This window comes from Dermochelys coriacea, chromosome 10 (assembly GCF_009764565.3).
Source record: "Dermochelys coriacea isolate rDerCor1 chromosome 10, rDerCor1.pri.v4, whole genome shotgun sequence".
Lineage (NCBI taxonomy): Eukaryota > Metazoa > Chordata > Testudines > Dermochelyidae > Dermochelys > Dermochelys coriacea.
This window is the reverse complement of record NC_050077.1, coordinates 18442230-18454786: the sequence shown is the minus strand read 5'-3', so window position 1 is coordinate 18454786 and position 12557 is coordinate 18442230. Positions and strand designations below refer to the sequence as shown.

The following is a 12557-nucleotide window of genomic DNA, read 5'->3' as shown; positions in this document are numbered from 1 at the left end:
CACGAAGCCCCTTCACACAAAACCAAGGAGAAAAAGGTGGTGGTGCCCCCCCACTTTAACCTCAATGGTTAGGGTACTCACTCAAGGGTTGGGGAAGGGAGTGGAATTGAACCTGGGTCTCCCATCTCCAGGTGAGTGCTCTAACCACAGGGGTGGAAGTTACATGGTACATCCCTACTTCCTACCCTGGCTATTTTCTGTGGGCTTGGGCACTCTCAGAGCATGCCCATTGGATTGGGCCTCACAGGGGAACACTGGAGCCTAGGCCTGAGTTAGGCGCCCACGTGCTTAGACTGAGATGGCTGTGCATATGCTCACTGGCCGATTTTTAGGGGCCATGGGGATTTTAAAAGCAGAAATTTAGGCAAAGGGATATAAGGCCCCGCCGGAGCTAGGCAGCAGCTGAGGATCTCAGTGTCTCCTAGATGTTGGATTTAGGTGCCTACAGTGGCAGTTAGGCACCTACGTCTTTTGGGGCTCCAAAAAGGCAAATTGTTTAATCCATTCAGCAGCCTGAGAAAATCAGCTCGTGCACCAAAAAATACATTATTAGCATAAAGTTGGGACACGCTTCTCCTTTCCAACTAAAAATATCACCCCAGCTCTTGAATAGACGGCAGCAGTAGCAGCAGAATAAGAATTATATAAACCTTTGTATTCTATTGTCTGCCAAGTGCTTGTTTCAGCGAGGGTGGTCCCCATTACTTCTCTTTTCAGAAATAGTCAGAATACAGATTATTGATGCATCTGCTTCTCTGACATTCTTAGGACAATTGTATATATTCAATGGATCTGTGTAAATATACACCAGATGAGGATCTGCCCTATATACTTTCTCATGACTAAACGTAGGTAATAACACACAAACTAATCATATCTAATCTCTCCCTAGCACTTACCTTTAGTATTTCTATTACCAATATTGATTTTTGTTCCTAATATCTGATCATTTAATGTGCAAATGGGAGGGACTTAATATTTCGGGCCCAGGCTTGTAACCCTTGTCCATGCTAAGCAGTACTTAGTCACATGGGTTGTTGTAATATTGAAGTCAATGGGATTACTCACAAAAGTCAGTACCACTTGGCATGAGTTGCAGATTTGGACCCTTACACCCTGATTGAAAGACTTTTGAGGTCAATAGGACTCTTTGGGTCAGGTCCTTAATGCATAGCAATGACTCTCTAACGTGAATAGGTTGGCATAGAAATCAATTGAAAAGAGCAACACATGTTCAACACATATAGCTTCATGAGAGGGCAACAGCTTGTGCCGCTCCATGGCAGCTCCATCAGGCATCGTTAGATAAAATAAACAGCAATGCTTCTGACATATTTGACTTCCAGAGTCACCCTTATACTGTTTAAGTTTCCCACAAGTAAATCCATTCTCTATCCATGGAAATAAAAACCCGGATCTGAACATCTCCCAAACTTTGGGGTGGTTGAAATCTGGACCGAGCCCATCTGTCCATATTCCTTTCTAAGTGATATTTACAATCACCTGCGCTAAGGACCATCCCCTACCAACAAAGCCTAGTCTTGAAAAACTACTGTTCTTGAACTGGAAGAATAGAAGTGCCAGGATGGCTCCCACCCTGGCTGCCTGCTCTTTTCACTATTAATTGCCAACTAGTCCTAACCTTTAGCCTGATAACCACATAGTGAAATGTAGAGTCTTATATGATCTCAGCTGTTGTTCTAGGAAGATAGTTCTGATTCTGTATCAGGCAATTCTATGCTTTTCTGTGTGTTTTTCATCTTCATTTCGCTGAGATTCATTCCCACAACCACTCTTTTTTGGCTCCTCACAGTTTTTGTCCTTTATTTCTACTGCTGGAGCCAGAGATTATTATCTATAAAACACAATTGTTTCAACCACAGTCTGTTTATATTAAGTCCTGTTTTTCCTGGAAGATATTTCCCATATGGTTTATATTTTACTATTTGAAATTGGATGCCATGTCTGTGAGTTTCTTTTCCATGCTGTGGAAGCTCCAAGGAGCTAGGGATGTTTCAGGGAGGGGTTCAGAACCAGTACAGATGCCCCTAATCTCCAGTAGGTCTTGGAGAATCTTTAGGCCAAATCCCCTGCTTGTTCTCCAAGAGAAGAGGGAACCTCTTCTCCCTGGGACAAAATAAAAACAATCCAGAGCTCTAGGCACATCATCCAGCCCCCTGTGACTCCACCCCCACTTGCAATGGTAGTGGCATAGGAACCCCTTTTGCCCCAACCCAAGAAGCATCAGGGGTTCCTCTCCCTTGGGAGTAGCATAGTAGAAGCACAGGAGGCCCTGGTGCTTTTGCAGCCAGCATGTTCTGCATGGGTGGATGGGCCAGGCCCACCTACCCTCTTCTTCTCCTGCCACATACACTGTCCTGTGGTGTTGGTGGAGCAGGGCCACCCTACAGCAGTGGGTTTGGGAGTTAACACTCCATTAAGATGTATGAGAAGTTCACTCCTCTTGGAGCTATTGCTTCTGGCTACTTGCAGTCTCAGGTAGTGACAGTGCAAAGCAAGAGAGTGACAGCTGGCTACACCTGGATCACAGCTGCAAACTTTTCTTCACAACCATGAGGACTAGAAACTTCTTAAAAAAAACCTGAGAATCTGATGCAATTACGTCTCCAGGAGCTGGGGCCGGGTGCTACACACAGGCCTACATTGCCTATGCCTTAATACAGCCCTGCCCTTTTCCCAGACAGAACAGCTCTAGGAACACTCCACAAGGAGAATCTCACAGCAGTTCCAGTCCCCTACAAACATTTTTCCCACTTGGGGTCAATTTTAGACCTTACTTATGTTTCCTTCCTGTTCATAATTTTGCTGGTTGCTTGGTTATCAGGATAGCTCTTTTCATCTTACACACGTTACCATCCCATCTGTTCTTGACCTGTTTGAGAACTTTTAGTGTTTTTGTTGTTTACAGTAGCGTTTAAGAGGCCATAACTGAGATCAGGGCTCCATGGCGCATTGTAAAAACATAGCAAAAGAATCTCTGCTATGAATCTAAGCAGATAAGGCACAGAAGGGGAAACAGGCAGAGAAAGGTGAAATGACTCACCCCAGCTCAGAGAGCTGGGAATAGAACCAAGTTCTTCTGAGTCCCAGGTCAGGGCACTATTTGCAAGACCGCATTGCCTGGAACAGAACTGTTATGATTTCGGTCAATTATGAGGCCAATTTATTATTTATTGTATTTGTCCTTCTGTCTGTTTGCTCCTCTCCTGGTAGGAGAGGATTACGATCTGCGTAGCAACACCTCTTAATTTATTTGAGCATAAGCTTTCGTGAGCTACAGCTCACTTCATCGGATGCATTTGGTGGAAATGCATTTTCCACCAAATGCATCCGATGAAGTGAGCTGTAGCTCACGAAAGCTTATGCTCAAATAAATTTGTTAGTCTCTAAGGTGCCACAAGTCCTCCTTTTCTTTTTGCAAATACAGACTAACACGGCTGCTACTCTGAAACACCTCTTACTTGCTCTTCTCTCCTGCTTTGCCTCCAGGTAAACCTGCGGTACCTTACAGCATGCTAAAAACAACAATTTCATATTTGTACCAGGCCTTTCATACCAAACAGCATCCCAAAAGCTTTTGTGATAATGTATAATCAGAAGCACAGAACAGAATAAGCACTGTTGAAAGCCCCTGCTGTTGAAAGTTAGCATTTTTATTTTCAAGCAAAGTAGCACTTTTTGTAATTGTTCTCTCCCTCCCCACCCCCCTTTGACATTTTCATTAAAAAAAATCAACAGAAAATACAAAACCCACAACAACCCTTGAGTGAAAGTTCCGAGAAGCTGAACACCTAGTTATGAGATACTTCAAGCTATGGCTCGGCATTTTTAGAGTAGTTCTGAACCAAGCACTCAATCAAATGAACTTTGGGGGAATGAAAAGTTTGTTACTCATGGGCATGTGTCCTAAGGGTTTTCCTCTTACAGCTCAACTATGGTGGAATGGAATCATCTGTACTATAGTATACGAATAATGGTAGTTTTAACACCTTTACCAGGATAGAACTAGACTCATCAAGAGAAGTATCTTTCCATTAAACTCCCTGAAATATTTTTATTCAGCTTTCACAGTTGCACTGTGAGATTCCAGGCTCCTCTCACACAAAGTGATGCTCCAGTTTTTTCTTAGAACCCAACATTAAACCATATTAGGTATGGGTTATGTATACTTAATCCTGCCTCAGCACAGGGGGCTGGACTAGATCACCTCTTGAGGCCCTCCAGCCCTACATTTCTGTGATGAAAGAGTTAGAAAATAGACGTAGGGCAGGAAACAGTTTTCCCATCCCGTCACTATTTTCATAAGTTCAAACAAAAATTCCCATCTCAAACTGGAATGAAAAGTCAAAATTTTAAAAATATTCATATACCCCCATAAAAAAGTTTCAGCTAGGGTCAGTTGAGACATTTTGTTTCAATAATTACAAAAAATGTTGTTTGGATTTCAACCTCTCAGTTCAATCAGCTGAAATTTCTAAACAAAAATTCATTTTTGAATCAGAAAACAGGTTTTTTTGAAAAATGGCAAAGCAAAACATTGACAGTTTTGAGACTTTTTTCAGCATTTTGTCAATTTGGAAGGTTCTTCAGATCTGAACCTGTTTTGCAAACGGTTTGGGTTTTGACAAATAGGCATTTTTCAACAAAAAAATGTTGACAAAACATTCCCAGCCAGCTCTCATTTGAATACAAATGCTAGCTGCATCATCACTGTGATGGGTTCAACCCCCTTCTGGGATGCCACCTGTTGTGCGGGGGTCCCACTCAGCCCTCCGGCCTGCCAACCTGCGTTTCCCTTGCCCTGGGTTGCTGTGCCAGGCTCTCAAGCCCCTTTCCAGCACATTCCCAGGCAAGACAACACACAGCTGCAGATAGAGACTACAGTCAGATCTGTGTGAAAGGATTCACCCAGCACTTATGTGCACACCCACTGTGGAGAGGTAAACCCCATATAATATTGTCTTGTGCTCTATAGAAAGATCTGCACAGTACAAGCTCATAAAAATTCACCCTCTCCTTTAATGTGAAGAGAGATATGCACAACTTCTTGCCTCTCTCCCCAGTTATAAATTGCACAAACTGGGTTATGTTATAAATAAGAAATAAGTTTATTAGCTATAAAAGGTAAATTTTAATTGATTATAGGAGTTAGTAAACAGAACAAAGCAAATAACTATGCAAATAAAACAAAACACGCAAACTAAGCTTGATTCACTAAAGAAACAGGTTACAAAATGTAATTTCTCACCCTAAATGTTGACTTTAGGCAGGATGCAGTTTCTGTAGCTTAGATTTCCAGTTATTTCTCTTTACAGACTAGACTCCTCTGTCTCAGTCTGGACTCAGCCCTTGCCTTTCCCTCAGCTTAGTTCCTTTGTCTCTTCAGGTACTTTCAGCAGTCTTTCTTCTTGGGCAGAAAGGCAATGGAGAAGAGTCCTATTTGCCTTACTCCCCAGCCTTAAATAAGATTTACATAAGGTGGGAAGCCTTTGTTTCCTGTTGGAAAGTCCTGTTCAAGGTGGTATTTTGCATCAGGTGACATTATCACCTGACCTTGTAGTGTCAATGCAGCATCCCAGAAAACTCCTCTGGAAGCTGGGAGATTAGTATCTTCAGAGTTCTATTGTCCTTCTTAAATGGCTCATTCAGGATGTTTGCTTACTGTCTAGTGGGCATTTCCTCAAGTACACACACAGTTGTAATTGTTACATAGTCAATATTCCTAACTTCAGATACAGAAATGATACATGCATACAAATTGGAAAATCACATTGAGTAATTCATAACCTTTCAATGATATCTTACATGAGCCATCTTGCATAAAGTATATCTTAGTTATGGCATATTCATATATCTTAAGCATATTTCTATGAAGAATATGGAGTGTCATACCACAATCACCTCTTAAGCATTTCCAAGATCTTAGAGTCATCGAGTTTAAGGCCAGAAGAGACCATTAGATCATCTAGTTTAATATCTTGTATATCACAGGACACCAACATCACCCAGCATCTGCACACTGAACCCAACAACCAGAATTAGACCAAAGTCTTACAACGCTCAGGAGACTAGAGTATTGTGTGCCACAGGTAGAGAATAGATGGACCAAGGTGCACCAATGCCCAAGGCCCCTGCAATGGCAGAGAACTGAAATATACCCAGATAATCCTGGCAAGTGACTCATACCTACCCGCTGCAAAAGACGGCAAAAAAAAACACCTCCCAAAACAAACAAAAAAAACCCAACAAGGTCACTGCCAGTCAGACTTGGGGGAAAATTACTTCCCAGCCCCATATATGGTGGTCAATAAGACCTTGAGCAGGTGAGCAAAAACCAACCAGCCAAGCACCTGAGAGAATTCTTAATAACATCTCATTCCACCCTGGCCAGTCTCCAGCTATGGCTACTTCTGATGCTTCCGTGGAAGGAAACCAAAAAACAAAACAAAATTGGAATTTATTGTGGGGTGGAGCCCTTCCCGACCCTGTCAGGTGACTGGCTGAAGCCCTGCTGCATGTGATTTAGGAACATGAAACATGAACTGACAGGTATCTTTCCGCCATAAGGAATCCCATCACTCAATCCTATTCATAAATTTTTCAAGCTCTTTGCCTTAAAACAAATGAAGTTGCTTGCCGTACCCTTCTGGATGGTTCAGGGTCTGGAGCATGCCACCCTGGTCTTGACAGATAGTTCCATGTTCTATCAGCAGTATGTGGAGGCTCCAGATTGGTTCAATGGCCACATTATAAATACAAATTCAACAGAATGCCCCAACGCTTATCCTCCAGGGACTCTGGAATAACTGGAAGATTTAAGGAAATGATACCATTGACTGAAAAAAGATGCTTCTGCCAAGAAATTGGCCAGTGCTACTAAAGGACTTATGTTGTGCACATCAGATCCTTCTTTATGGGCCCAAGCCAAAGCCCATTGAAATCAATAGAAAGAGTACCACTGATTTCAGTGGGCTTTGGATCAAATCCTAAAACCTACTTCTATGCTGCTCAGAGTGAATGCATCTGATGCATACAGAACCCCTGGTTTATTGCTCTTTTTCTCCTAACCCTGCTCTACTTGTCTCTCCATAGACTGTGAGCTCCTTGGCAAAGAGATTATCCCTTCTTGAATGCCTGGAAAGTGCACTACCAAAAAATATATAAAGTAAAAGAAATAAGAACAAAGAATAATATGATGAAGGAGATGCCTAGGCCAACCGTCATCCAAAAGCAAATATATTTAATATCCAAATGACTGATCTGATCTTCCACCCGGATCTTTTCACGTTACATTGACTATAAAGTAGCCTGCATAGTGCATGGCCCCCGGAGGTTTGCCTGGCTTGTCCAGGGGGAGAGGATCAAAGCTTTTACGTTAATGACCTACAGTACTTCAGATTGGGTCTTGTAATTTACTTGTAATAAATGAAAATGTGTTCATCCCCCTCATGCTTCAACCAGATATCTTCAAGCCAAGGTTGTTACTTGGTTATGGCCAGATTGGGCCTATTTGGCAAAGGCATACACTGCAGCCACACTGCATTGGGGAACATTACACAGTGGTGGGACAGTTGCTGCATGACCCTGTAGGGGGCTCAAAGTGCAATCGCCTCCACCCTACTCTGCTGTATGGGGCTGGAAAGGCATGTGGTCAGAGTCTGCCTCCTCCCCTATACATACCCAGGGATGCCAATTGGAATTGCCCATTCTACCACCCTGTGCAAGCCGGAGCAGGAGGCATGGGACCTTGCAGCATCTCCCCTTGCATACCTGCGCAAAAGCCACTACAGTCTGGCCCTTCGCTTCAATGGAGCAACAGCAGAGAGGAGTCTGGCCCTGACTCTGTTATATTGTATTTAGGAGGCCTGAGGGAATGATGCAACTGGCTACACTCTTCCCTCACAGGGCACCTCCATTGTTTCATCCCCTATGTGTGAAGTGAACAAAGTAACTTTTTGACAAAGAAGGAGAAAACCTCAAATTGCAGCTGTGCTCATCTTGTTTGATCAGAGTTCCCAATAAACAAATGCCAGTGCGAATTACAGAGAAAATCATCTACTAACATCTGCAAGCCTCCCCACCATGATGATCTATTGTGGGGGGTTTACATATATATAATAATGCAAAAGTAAAGACCCTTCTCTTGTCACAATGTGCTATTATGCTACCTAATGAGAGATAAATATGCCACCATGTAGCTAATAAGTGTCATTCATATCAGTATTTATTCCAAACATGTTTATCTACCTATCACGTCTGCTTAGCTCGGTTCTGAGCATCACTAAAGAGAAGACCTTTATTTTTAGTGAATTAGGCAGGCAGTAGACAGAGAGATAGCAATTAAAGCAGATTTTTGTTCAGTTTATACTTCAGCTGTCAGGGGAACATGTTATCCACTGTAGCAATATTGTTCTATTTTTGTGGAGTTTGCCTGCCAGCCTTGGATTTCTCTTTTGCTGGTTTGCGAGGCAAGCTCTCACAGCTACATTTTGGAACAAGAAAATCCATTGACATAAAATGGCTTTTATTTTTTTCATACCACTGTAACTATGACACATGCAGTGGACCCAGTTCTCGGGCGCGCTCCAGCTGCTTTGTGCTGTTCTGGCAGTGCAAAAGAAACTGCTAAATTTGGTCCCTGAACATTCCCCATGTGTAGGAATCTCTGGGTGACATGAAAGACATTTTGGGTATTAAGTGTCTAAATATCTTTGAGGCTCTAGCCATAAGGTCTCCATAGTGATTATAGGTCACCTCATCTCCTGCCTCTGGCATAGCGGCATGTTTGGGGAAAACAAGCTATGGCTGGGGCTTCCCTAAAACCCGATAATTCCAAGTTGCCAGAACAGTTCCTTGGAGTTGTGGGCAAGCATGCATCAGAAAATGGACTGGCTTAAAGCCACCTTTGTTCCATACCATGTTTGGAGCCTGCACTGAGGGCATCTTGGCCAGATCAGAGAGGGCTTGTCTACACTAGAAAGTGTGCTGTTTTAACTATATTGGTACAATTAAAGTGGCAAAACCCACCTAGTGTGGATGCCTTTGCACCACTATAGACGTGATTATACCCACATAGCTTATTCTGATTTGGGAAGCAAAATAACCCTAGAGTTGTACCACTGTAACTATATTAGTAAAAAATTGGTGCTGTCACGTTTTAAGTGTAGACAAGCAGAGCCTTACAACCTGTCTTTGAATTAACTAAGGTAAGAATTAACACACCAGTTTCACCCTGAGGGACACAAGTACTTAAGTAAGTCACATAGAGAGTAGGTGGGAGAGCTGGGAAGTGACCCTAGCGTACAGGACTAGGACCCAGGACTCCAAACGACGACTCCACACAGAGACCCATGGATTATGCTTTCATGAGCTCTTTTTTTCCTGAGAATAGTTACTCTTGCCATTGAAGTATATGAGAGACCATCAACATGAATTGCAAAAGGGTGTGGAAGAAAAGAATCCCTGGTAACGTCCAAAGCATTCCTCATCATTTTTCTATGATTTCACACTGACCTCAACACCCAAAGCCTGATTTTCAAAGATACTACCTCCAGCTCCCATTGACTACAATGAACTTTGTTAGTACTCGATACTTCTGAAAATCAGACCATAAGAATGATCTGCCCCAAAGCAACTGGCACAGAAACTCCAGGATACATGAGGCTCTGTCTGTGGAGTTAATGAGATTGGGAATATGGTTTAGAAATAATTTCCAGACATTAATTTTCTTTTAATCTCAACCCATTACTTGTTTTTCACATTTTGCTTCTGATCTTAATTGTCTCCTCTTTCTGTTTCTATACAATTCCAAACGGCTGCAAAATCTGCTTGCATTGGTGATAAGCAATAAAAAAGTTTACACAAACATTTTTGCCTTGTGACACAATAGAAGAACCTCACTCTATTTTACCAATAGAGTAGAAAACTATGGAACCTTTCACATAGCACATTTCTATTCAAGATAACATGTTGAAATTGGCTAACATTCTTTGTCTTTCAAATTTCCATCTATTAAGGCAATAGATTTCAGAGTAGCAGCCGTGTTAGTCCGTATTCGCAAAAAGAAAAGGAGTACTTGTGGCACCTTAGAAACTAACAAATTTAATTTGAGCATAAACTTTCGTGAGCGACAGCTCACTTCATCAGATGCATTAGAGACAATATAGGCAATAGAGACATCTAGGGATCATAGATAGGTGATTGCAGGTTTCTGGAAGAACACGGCTTTCCCGAGGCTGAATGTCATGATGCTATAATAAATAGAAGGATCCTTTAGGATGGAATTTGAGAAAGAACTCAGTATTATAACCAGGAACTAAAGAAGGTATTCTAAATCATGGACTGGATGGTGAATGGGAATTCTTTATTTTATGATGCTTGCTTAAGTATTTTTTTTTATATATAATTTAGCACCAGACAAGGCCCTTCCCAAAAATCTTTCAAATCAATTGTCTTCTTGCAGAATAGAAAAGAATGAGTGATTTATTCAGTGCATATATTCCTCTAGTTAAGTATTGCCTCTACAAAACAGGAGTTCAAATGCAACGGCCAGGTACCAAGCAGCAATGAATCCAAGCACTCCTATCAGATATAATTGCTGGATAAATCACATATCTTCACTTGCGAGCTGGACCTAGAATCCTGCTCCTTCAGTTTCAAAATCAGAATCCTTTACCACTTGAGCTAATGGAAAACTTCCTTAGTGCATAGGAGTAGTAAGTTCCTTATCCGCCCAGCCCCTACAAGGCAATATCATACACTCACTCATATTCACAAAGTCAGTGTACATCAGCACATTTTACCTTTGATATTTCCAGCACTCTCATAACCATGCCCAAAATTAAACAAACAAATACAACAGGAAAGATTTGGGCTTCTTCAGGAAGTGCAGAGCAATGATGATAAGATTTTTCCCCGACAGTTTCTTTGGAAGGAGCAAAAGTTTATGACCTTCCTTCAGCAATGAGCTCCTAGCCCTGGGCAATGATCAACCTATTGAAAAATGAATAAGAGCCACACAGTACAGCACTTTACTCATCAGCAGAAGATGCCACTTACCTTTTCTGCATAGCTGTAAAGTACCATCATAGGTCTTCCCAGAAAACTCAGTTAGCTCTGGCTTGCAACAGAGACTGGTGTGCCAATGTCATCTTGGTACCTTTTCTGCCTTCACTCAGAACCGTAGTGAAGTTCTGAAGCTATTTAAGTGCCCTACCAAGAGAGGATTGTGATTCCTCAAACAACGATCATTTTCCAAAGTTGCTACATTCATGTTCATTACATATTACAATGGGTCCAGTGCAGACAGTAAATCACAGATGGTAGCCTCACAAAGGGACATTTCATAAACTCTACAGGGCTCTGCTGAGTACAGTATCATGGACATCAAGTTAGTAATGAGGCTCTTGTTGGCATTGCACAAGAGGTCATGATGATTAAATAGCAAAGTCACTCAATAATCATACCAGGCAAGCAACCTCAAACATCATTCTTCATTTCCAACCACATTACCAAGTGAGGTGACTGGATTTAATAGCAAGTTGTAGCTTACATTGCTTAGTAACTTGTTCATGGCTTGATACCAGTACATTTAACCAACTTTTAACCAACTCACACTGCAAGAATGCTCAATTGACCCATTTAAAAGTGCCTATAGCTACACTGACTAGGGAAACCAAATTCTGGAGTCACAGCCCAGATTAGGTGGAACAACATACCTGTTCCATGAAAATATGCAGCACACCAGCCTGATGTCAAAGAACATTTGATTTCTATCTCATAGAATTTTTGTCACTGTAAAAAGAATGGAAATTGTAGGTGCTGGGTGTTGTTGGCTATTTGAAATTGAGTATCCTGCATTCTTTTGTTTGTACAGCACTGAAATATGATCAGCTAGTACTGCATTACCCTGATGCACTCACAAGAACAAGACATATCTCACAGAGCTACCAGAGTGAGCAAAAAAGTTACTTTTCTGTCAGCAACCAACTCTGTAATGGGGCTTCTGTGTCTGCTTCTAGGTGGGGCCTCTTACAAAGCACATTGTGCTTGGCCAAACCAGCTGATGTTTTCAAATAATTAAACTAATGGCACTAATATTCTTTATTGTTGGATCCTATTCCTACCTTTGCTGTTGACTTGCTGTGTGACATTAGGCAAGTCACCTATCTGTACAATGGGAGTAATAATTCTTACTTAAGTACCTCACAAGGGTATGGAGAGACATGGGGCATTGGGAAGGCTGTTTGAAAAGAGCTTTGAAATGCTCAAATTAAAGGTGTTGTCAGTGTAAAGTTTTATTCTTATAAAACAGTTGCATATTTGACTGGTTTTTAGATAAAGAATCTGAGCAAAAAAAATATAGAATTCAATATACAGGTGGAGCAAACTGAGCTAGACTTATTGTAGTAAAGAAATTAGATAGAAATCAGATTATTTATTTTTAAATGGGAGCTGAGTGACTAGACATTCGTAAAATTGTGTTGTTGTTTTTCCAAAACAGATTCATACATGTCTAAACTGGTGCCACAGAACTC

The 12557-nt window shown here is 41.6% G+C and overlaps 1 long non-coding RNA gene across 2 annotated transcripts in view; it reads right to left on the bottom strand.

Annotated features, from left to right (window-relative positions):
• Nucleotides 1-11137, bottom strand: part of LOC122455422 — a 62959-nt gene extending 51822 nt beyond the window's left edge. For both annotated transcript variants that reach the window (XR_006274726.1, XR_006274727.1), the window contains exon 1: nt 11080-11137. This is a non-coding gene — a long non-coding RNA (uncharacterized LOC122455422). The remainder of the gene's footprint in view (nt 1-11079) is intronic.
• Nucleotides 11138-12557: the final 1420 nt, after the last annotated feature.